The sequence below is a fragment of the Rhamphochromis longiceps genome, linkage group LG13 (genome assembly GCF_057381845.1).
Source record: "Rhamphochromis longiceps isolate RC_006_pf linkage group LG13, R_longiceps_female_GT1.1, whole genome shotgun sequence".
Lineage (NCBI taxonomy): Eukaryota > Metazoa > Chordata > Actinopteri > Cichliformes > Cichlidae > Rhamphochromis > Rhamphochromis longiceps.
In genome coordinates, this window is record NC_140569.1 from 25,011,681 (window position 1) to 25,022,280 (window position 10,600).

Consider the following 10,600-nt stretch of genomic DNA (forward strand, 5'->3'; position numbering starts at 1 on the left):
CACATACATATATTGTTTTGAGAGCCTTTTTGTTGGCGGAGTCTGATATTGATTGTATGTACATTTCCACATCCTTAAAATAATGACAGAAATATGGTGTTTTGTTAGTAAACTTACATTTATGGATAAAAAATTTAGCTAAAAGTATGAACAAATTTATCATAAAAAACATTTCTCATACTTCTTGGGGAACTTAAAGAAACAGAATAAAACATTTTCCCATCGTAAAGAAAACTCCCTTAAAATATGGACAATAACAAACCTGCTAAATTCCTTCCAGAATCTCTGTGTAAAAGAACAGTACCAAAAAAGATGTGTCACATTCTGGATGATCCCCACAGAAAGTACAATTAGTATTTATGTCCCTTTTAAATTTTACCATGTAGTGACTGGCTGGATAACATTTATGTAGAATTTTAAATGAGACTTCTTTCACCTTATTTACAATCAAATATTTATGGGGGACCATCCAGACTGTCTTCCACTTGATATCTGGAACATATCGGTTCCAATAAGATATTATATATGGGAGAGAGACGATATCTTCTTGGAATAAACTACGTATTCTCTTATTGCTGTTACCAAGTTCCTGTGAAAAGCAGATTTTTCCTATTGGTGACTCAGCTGGATCAGGGAGAGTGACTGAGGTAGATATTGAGCTGTCAGTGTTTTTATATAACATTAAAGTCCCTGAGGGTATGGCACCAAGCACCATTGAGAATTCCTGAACACTGATTGGAAAATTATATAGTGCAATAAAGTCGTTGTAAGTAAGTAAGTAGTTGTCCCTCTTTACTAACCAGCTGAGCCACCAATAGGATCCCATTTTGGACCCAAGTTTCCAGGAAAAGTGATTTATTTTTATATAAAATATCTCTGTTGTTCCAGATAAGATATTTGTGAGGTGAGAAGTTGTGTTTATAAATGAGGGTCCACGCTAAGAGGACCTGCTTATGGAAGGATGAAAGCTTTACAGGGAGTTTCTCAACATTGTATTTACAATTTAAAACAAAATTAAAGCCACCAAAACGAGAGAAAATATAATGTGGTATAAAGTTCCAGATAGAGGTAGGGTTTTTAAGAAAATGTTTAGCCCAATTAATTTTGAAAGTGTTATTTAAAGTAGAAAAGTCTAAGACGTTAAGTCCACCTGATTCGTACTTATTCATCACAACAGTTTTTCTAATATAATGCGTACGGTTTTTCCATATAAAATTAAAGAGCATACGGTCAATATCTTTACTAATTTTCTTATCCAGATGTAAGGAGAGAGCAGCATATGTTAATCGGGATAACCCTTCAGCTTTAGTAATTAACACTCTACCTTTCAAAGACAAGTCCCTTTGCAGCCACTGGTTGAACTTTTTTAGGGTTTTCTGTATAATTGGAGTGAAGTTTGAAGAGCATCTTGATTTTTGGTCTTTGGATATTAACAGTCCCAAGTATGTGACTTCTTGTTTAACAGAGATATTACAGATAGTATTTGCAGGGCAGTCTTTAATTGCTAGTAACTCACACTTTTTTAGATTTAGGCATAAACCAGAGGCCTCAGAGAAATCACTAATCACAGTAAGGGCTGGAGGGATTTGGTTTGCATTCTTCAAGAAGAGTGTGGTGTCATCGGCTAACTGGCTGATGACGAGCTCCTTATCAGCTATGGTGATTCCTTGTACAACACTGTTTGAAATATTAGTAGCAAGAATTTGTGTACAAAGTAAAAATAAATATGGTGAAATAGGACATCCTTGGCGAATAGCACGTTTCAGGTCAAATCTCGGGGTGGAGCCGTTAATCATTTTAATAGAACTATTGCCATGTGTGTATAAGGTTTTGACAGCTTTACAGAAAAACTTGCCAAAGCCAAATTTTTCCAAAGAGTGGAAAATAAATTGATGTTCAATCTCGGGGGCGTTTTTGTGAAGCACGTATCGAGGCTTGCTTTGATTACGTATGCAGTGACGTTCGAGGCCTCGCGGGCAGTCCGTACCACGTGACTGATTCAGGGACTGGTTCACCGGTTCGCGCCAGATTCGAAATAAAATGGGCAGAAAAACACAGCAGATTTCCCATCACACTGTGTTGTGGAATTGGATTTCGTACGTGTTACATAGTTACTTGAGCATTTCTTCTTCGATCGAACCAGCAAGGAAGAGATTTTTTATTTTATTTTATCTCTCCTAATAAAGTATGCACACAGTAATAAATATCACAAATGATAAGCATCATAATATAAATAAACAACACTACAGATCCTATAATCTGATTTCTGTCTTTTAGTTTATTAAAAAGTGAAGCACCAAACACTAGTTTGTGTCATTATCCAGATGTAGCATGATTACACAGGTACTAGGAGCGGGTTTTGATTATCGATTAAAATCGATTCTAGCTTGGATAACGTGATATCGATTCATTAAAACCCTGAATCGATTTTTAATATAAATATTACTACATTTCAACCACCACCAAACAACTGAAACAGTAAATGAGAGCAGGTACATGGATTCTGCACAAAGACGTAAACACAAAGCGTGGACCGCTGACGCATCAGAATCAGTGAGATGTCGCCTTTCTCACCAGACAGCAGGGACACGGTCGGGGCTGAAAGCCGACAGCTCACTGATTCTGTTCCGTCGGCGGGTCTGTGCTTCATGTTTACGCCTTTTTTGCGCTGATTCTGAAGCTGCAGGTTTTATTTCTCTTCAAACAATATATTGACCGAACCAGCAGTAAAAGGAGATCCAAACTACGCTTCACATAAACATCGTCATGAATTTCCTCTTACTTTTGCTGTTTTGCTTTCACCAGGATAAAATCACACTTCATGCACAGCTTTCTCTCTCACTCTCTCTCTCTCTCTCTCTCGCTCTCTCTCTCTCTCTCTCACTCTCACTCACACACACACACACACAGTATACTTCAAGACCAGTTTCCCGTCTAAAAATCTGTTTTCTGTGTTATTCGCTTGTTTGTTACGCATAAGACCTCCGTTCTTTACAGCGCTGTCAGCCGCTGTTTTTTCCATTTTAAATACTTCCGAAAAGAAAACCTAATTTCTGCCGTTCAATAGGCTACTAAAATAATTTAAACTTTTTAACATTATGCAAAATTGCAAAACGCTAAGGTGTGTCTCTAATAAAACCTCTGTAATTTGCTCTGCTTCAATTCAGCAGCATCAGGTAATGTTCATTTGTTGATTATTGGTTTTCTTTCGGTTTTGATCTACTGCTGAATATTTTTATAAAATAGTTTTTCTGTTTTAGCCTCAGCTATGTTGACACAAAGGCATCTGCTGTGATGCTTACACATTAGATAAAGTCTCGAAAGTGTCAGCTTTCTTTTTATAGTTATAAAAATATGCAAATGTACTGATCTATGATCTGAATTATACTATTGACTGACTGTCTGAGGCTAACAGTTACACAATCATACCAAAACTCCGTCCTGATAGTTTCCACTTTCTCTTTTGTATCACACATACTGAGACAATATTCGGGATAAATAACCATGAAAACTATTTATTTATTCCGTTTAGAGGTTTACACATCATTATAATCACAGAGCCCGCTTCACTTGAATTGTCCACTTGATGGCGCAGTAGAGCAAATGAATCATCACAACGCTTCGAACCATGAGTCGACCAATTGGGTGGAAAGCTTCAGCTCATCATGAGGCTTCATCTCACCATCACTAGACGTATGCCCCCAACTCCCCTTCAAAGTCTTTTTAACAGATAGTCGGAGGGTCCCCTTTGTACCAATTGTTATTTTACAGTTACAGCGAATAACTATTTCTAAAAGTTAATTCAATTTTATTTATATAGCGCCAAATCACAACATAAGTCGCCTCAAGGCGCTTCATAGATACAGAGAAAAACCCAACAATCATATGACCCCCTTGTGAGGGACCAAGCAGCCAAAGCAAAGAGGACACAAGCAAAAATATCTTCAAAAAGGGTTCTCTTTATTTTAACCCTCAAAAAGTCCAAAATTAACAAAATTCAAAACCATACTTAGCAGGCCCATAAAACAGGTCAACTAAATATAACTCTACAAAAAGTAATTTCCAAAACTTAAACAACAAAGTGAGACACAAACTGACCTAATTAAAAAGACACATGAGGGTAGCTTTTATAATGATTTGGCCAAACCATTTGAACACAATAGGGGGGAAAACAAAAACACACACTAATATTAACTAAGCACAGAATAACCTAACTAAGCCTAAAACACCCCTGCTCCTGGTAAGCCCATGGTTGGTCCTGCTGAGCAGGCATTTTGTCCCCAGAGTCCTCAGCCACGCCTTTTGCCCAGACAGGAAACAGCCACCGCCCAAACCCAGGTAACTCAAAGAAAGAGAAACATAATTAATATAACAAAACATTTTAGAAAAACCACACAATGCTACTATGTGCGCGCCTCATAATACCAGTGTTAGGTTTAACCAAATGATTAATGAAGAAAACTGCAAAGCAAACTAATAAAGTGAAAAATGGACTAATTTACCCCTGTGTGGCTGATGCCATCACACACACCCCCTCTTCAGGACTCTCGCTGGTACAGCGAGAGAGGAAGTCGGCGGTAACGTTGTTCTTCCCAGGAATGTGCTTGATGACAAACCGGAAAGGTTGCAGAGCAAGGTACCATCTTGTGATCCTTCCGTTCTTATCCTTCATCTTTTCCATCCACTGAAGTGCACTGTGATCCGTCTCCAGGGTGAATTCTCTTCCAAGAAGGTAGTACCTGAAGGAATCAAGGGCCCACTTGATTGCAAGGGCCTCCTTTTCCACTGTTGAATATCGAACCTCTCGGGAACAGCTTTCGGCTGATATAAGCAACAGGATGACGTTCTCCTTCCAAACCTTGAAGTAGCACTGCTCCCAGACCCCTATGAGATGCATCCGTTTGAAGGAAAAAGTGCTCATTAAAGTCTGGACTGTACAAAACTGGTTCGCTACTCAGTGATTGACTGATGTCCTTGAAAGCTGCTATAGCCTCCTCTGTCCAGTTAATCTGATTAGGACACTTGATGCCTATCAAGTCCGTTAGTAGAGCTGCCCTGGTGGAGAATCGTGGTATGAACCGACGATAAAAGCCTGCCATGCCCAAAAAGGATCTTAGTTGCTTCCTTGTCTGTGGGAGAGGACAAGACTCAATGGCTTGGATCTTACTGACCTGAGGCTTGATCACCCCATTCCCGATCACATGGCCCAGGTACGCAGTCTCAGCAGAGGCAAAAACACACTTAGAGGGGTTCACCGTCAACCCAGCAGTGCCAAGACGGTCGAAGACAGCATGCAGATGTTCCAAGTGTTCCTCCCATGTGGTGCTGTAGATGACAATATCATCAAGATATGCAGATGCAAAATCTGAGAAACCACATAGTACTTGGTCCATTAATCTCTGAAAGGTTGCTGGAGCCCCATGCAGCCCGAATGGCATCACTGTAAATTGGAAGAGACCCCAAGGTGTTCGAAAGGCAGTCAACTTCTTTGATCGCTCCGTTAGTGGCACCTGCCAATATCCCTTGCACAGGTCAAGTGTGGTCAAGTACTTTGCCTTCCCCAGCCGTTCCAGCAAATCATCAATGCGTGGTGTGGGGTATGAATCAAACAGTGATATTGAGTTTAGGTACCTGAAGTCTATACAGAACCTCATGCTTTCATCCTTCTTTGGCACCAGGACCACTGGATTACACCACTCACTCTTTGATGGCTCAATGATCCCCAAGGACAACATGAGGTCGATTTCCTTCTTCAGGGATATTAGCAGACGTTCAGGGATCCTGTAGCTCAAACGCTTTACTGCGACGCCCTCTTTAATGACAATGTCATGCTCAACAATATCTGTTCGGCCAGGATTCACTTGAAGCACCTCAGAGTTGCATGCAGCTCTCACCTGAAGCTGTTTATCATCTGGCAGATGACTAAGGTCAAAATCTACCACATCAGCAGAAGGCAAGTATTGCTCACCAACCTCTTCTTCCTCTGGCACACCCCTTATGAGCATCACCTCTGCTGTCTTTTCAGGGCGCTGCGCCCATTCCTTCAATAGATTTATGTGCAGAACCCTGTGCAGAACGTCTGGTGTCCTGGTGCAGCCACAACAACCTGGTGCTGAATGCCCAGAAGACAGTGGAGATTATTGTGGACTTCAGGAAGCACACAGCCCCACTCCCCCCCATCATCCTGACTGACACCCCCATCACCTCTGTGGACTCATTCCGCTTCCTGGGTACCACCATCACCCAGGACCTGAAGTGGGAGCCCACCATCACCTCCGTCATCAAGAAAGCCCAGCAGAGGATGTACTTCCTGAGGCAGCTGAAGAAATTCAACCTGCCAACACGGACGATGATGCAGTTCTACACTGCAATCATCGAGTCCATCCTCACCTCCTCCATCACTGTGTGGTACGCTGGAGCCACTATCAGGGACAAACAGAGACTGCAGCGTGTTGTGCGCTCTGCTGAGAAGGTGATTGGCTGCAGACTCCCATCTTTGCAGGACCTGTACACCTCCAGGACATTGCGGCGTGCAGCTCGGATCTCAGCTGACCCTTCTCACCCTGGACACAGTCTGTTTGACCTGCTGCCCTCAGGCAGGAGGCTCCGGTCCATTCGCACCAGAACCTCTCGCCATAAGAACAGTTTCTTCCCCTCTGCTGTTGGACTCATGAACAATAACCATATGACTGTACCCGCCACTAACACATGACCCTACGCTGTGTCACTGCATCATTCTATGTTTGGCACTGATCACCACCTGCACTCATGTATATATCTTTCAACGTAGCACTCTTAATTCTTATTCTCATGTATATATCTCATGTATATCTCATGCACATATCTTTCCACGAAGCACTTTTAATTCTTATCCCTACTTTTATTTTTTTCCATGTCTATTTAAGTGCTATTTATGACAGCATGTTTGCACTGAAGCACCGCAGCAATTTCCTAATGTTGTAAACCTGCTCAACATTTGGCAATAAACCCCATTCTGATTCTGATTCTGATTCTGGAGCGTGGCTTTCCAGGGATGAACACTTGGTAAGTAGTGGACCCCAATTTCTTCTGAACCTCAAAGGGCCCTTGCCACTTAGCCAATAGCTTGTTGTTGTCAGTGGGGAGGAGCACCAACACCTTTTGTCCAGGACTAAAAGACCTCTGACGAGCTGCTCGGTCATACCAAAACTTCTGCTTCTGCTGGATTTTGGTCATATTTGACTGAGCAAGCTCACTCATTTTCTGCAGTCGCTCCCTCATCTGCACAACATAGGAAACAATGTTAACAGAGTCCATCTTTTCCTTGCCTCCCTCCCAGATGTTTCTTAGCAGGGCTAGAGGTCCTTGTACCTCATACCCATACAAAAGTTCGAATGGAGAGAAACCAGTGGAGGCTTGTGGCACTTCCCTGTAGGCAAAGAGAAGATAAGGAAGCCACTGATCCCAATCAGCACCATTCTTATCTACCACCTTCCGGAGCATCTGCTTCAGAGTCTGATTGAACCGTTCTGTTAGCCCATCAGTCTGAGGATGGTATGGGGTGGTCCTCAGTCTTCTAATGCCCAGCAGCTTGTACACCTGTGTTAGATTTGTATTGTTGATTGTCATTTATGCTTAGAAATATTTACTTATATATGCTTAGAGTTTTGTAATTAGTTGTAGATTGGTAGAGGTTTTGATCCTTGATAGTCTGCAAACTTTGTGTGTATTAGACAGCACTTTGGGAGCATGAGAGGTCATACCGTGTCTTATTGTTTTATGGTAGGATTAACGTAGCTACGTCTGTTCTAGTCTAAGTGCTCTTTGTTTAGATGAACTGCAGGACTTCCTCACCGTGTTATCTAGGATGAACCATCTAGGGTGAGGGGGAGGCTACCCTCTTCCTGACCAAGGATGTTTGACCCTTTGATCAGCAACACACACACACACACACACACACACACACACACACACACACACACACACACACACACACACACACACACACAGGCAAGGTACTCTTTGTTTGTATGTAGACGTCATATGTTAATGAACCTATGCATATTCATGTAACCTCAATAAAAGGACAGTGTACGGGAGGACGGACGAGAGCAACTGGGTGCTCTGTCCGGTCTCTCCCGTGCACGAGTAACATGAAGAACTTTGCCTATTTGTGTCTTGCTTAGCAGTGTAATTATATTGTCTTCAACGTTCCAGCGGATGGGTTCAAGCTACAAACCTATCAACCTGTTTTAGTAAATTGGACATAAAGTTACTCCCCTGATCAGTCAGTATTTCCTGTGGGAACCCTACTCTTGCGAAGAGCTGTACAAGGCAGAAAGCTACTGATTTTGCCTTGATGGATTTCAGTGGGAAGACCTCTGGATATTTAGTTGCATAATCAGTGATTACAAGCATATAGCGATTCCCTGACTTATTCTTCTCAACGGGTCCAACAATATCCATTCCGAGGCGCTCAAATGGGGTACCAATAATAGGCAGTGGTTGGAGTGGAGCTTTGGAAGGGACTTTGGAGGATGTCATCTGGCACTGAGGACAGCTCTTACAGAAGTAGGCTACATCTCTATGGAGGCCAGGCCAGAAAAAATGTTGTTTAATACAAGCTGTGGTTTTGTGCTTACCAAGGTGGCCAGACCAGGGAATAGAGTGTCCCAAATTAAGTACGGTTTCTCTAACTTCTTGGGGGACCACTAGCTTCAGAAGTGAGCCCATCTGTTGGTAAAGTATGCCATTTTGCAAGACATAGTCACTTTTGTTAATGCCTGCCTCCTCTACTTGGTCCTTGTCTATTGCTCGCTGAAAACAGGAAGCTAAACTAGGATCAGTTTTTTGCAACTCTATTATATTGCCAGGAATTTGAAGTCCCAAAGGCAAGTCTGGGTCAGTATGCATTTCTGGGTGTACTATAGTATGCTGGAACTTCTCCTGTCTCCTCTGTCCGCGACTTTTCCGAGACTTCACAGGTGCAACTTCCCATTCCTCATTAAAAAATGGCAAGGCACTGAAAACTTCTGAGGTTTCACTAGATTTTTGAGCTTGGGCTCTAGTAACAGCCACATTGCATTGATGATTCTGGTCTGACTCCAACAAATCAAAAAGCACTGGAAAATCTCGTCCCAGAATAGCTGAATAAGGCAGGTTATCAACCACCCCAACATTTAAAAGGTATGTCTGTCCATTCACTTTAATGTACATATCAGCTGTTGAGTACATCTTCTCATCTCCATGCACACAACAAATGGGGATGGTGTCACTAACACGGACAATATTGGGGGGCACAAAATCTCTATGTATCAGTGTACGAGAACTGCCAGAATCAAGCAAAGCTCTTAAAGTTGTTCCATTAGCTTCAATTTTTATCATTTTAACAGTCTGGTCACACTGGAGCCCATGTTCAGCATGTGAACGTGGCATGAAACATATTTGAACCATCTTAGCTGAGGTTTTTGGGCACATTGGCTTTGTGTGGCCCTCTAACCCACAGAGGTAACAAACAATCTTTTTTGAATTTTTTAATGGTCTGCCAGCAAACTGGTTCTCACCCACAGGAGTTTTTTCTGCTGACAATGGCCTTTGATGATACATCTGGGCTGATTTGGGGCCTTCCTTTGGCATTTTATTTGCATTACAGGTCCAAGGTTGCCCTTTCCTCCTGGCAGCTACAAACACTTCTGCCAGCTCAGCTGCCTTCGCTGCAGAAGACGGATTGTGCTCTCGAATCCAAACCTGTAGCTCAGGGGACAACATTCTCAAATATTGTTCAAGGATGATTATTTCACCAATTTCTTGGTTCGTTTTACCTTTTGGCTGAATCCATTTCCCGTACAGATCTTTAAGTCGAGCATACAACTCCTTAGGGTTCTCATCAAGCCTGACTTCCAGTGAACGGAATCGCTGCCTGTAGGTCTCAGGGTTAACATCATATTTGGACAAAATTGCAACTTTAACTTTGTCATAGCTGAGAGAGTCATCAATATCCATATGAACGTATGCCCCTCTTGCCTTGCCCGTTAGCAGTAGTATTAATTGAAAAACCCAGTCTGTTTTTTCCCAACGATATGCTAAGGCAATGCGTTCAAATGTAGTCAAAAAAATGCTCAATATCATCACTATCAGTCAACTTTTCCAGTCTGGGTTCATGCAATGAAAACTGACCTGATAATGACTGACTGGATCCAGCTTGAGGAGAACTAGGAATGTGAGGTAGCTCCCTTGACTCTGGTGACTCTGTGGTAGGTAATGGTAGCTCTGGTACTGGTGATGTCCGGGACTGCACCTCTAACTGTAAAAGCTGAAACTGATGTTGCAATGCTTTGAATTTTTGTTCTTGTCGTGCAGTTACCTCTTCTTGCCTTGCTTCCCGAGCCTCCTGTTGACCCATATGAGCTTGCAATATTGACATCAGATCTGACAGAGATGGCTCCCTTTCTTCAACCTCAGTGCTCTCCACCATTTCAGAGACTCCAATTTCCTCCTCAGCATCAGCTTCCTTCTGAACAGTTACTCCTTTCTTCTTTTCCACCTTTCCTCCACGATTAGGGTTGCCAACTCCCTGAAAAATAAATAAGGGACACCTCGTGGCCAGGGCCGGGCGACCCAG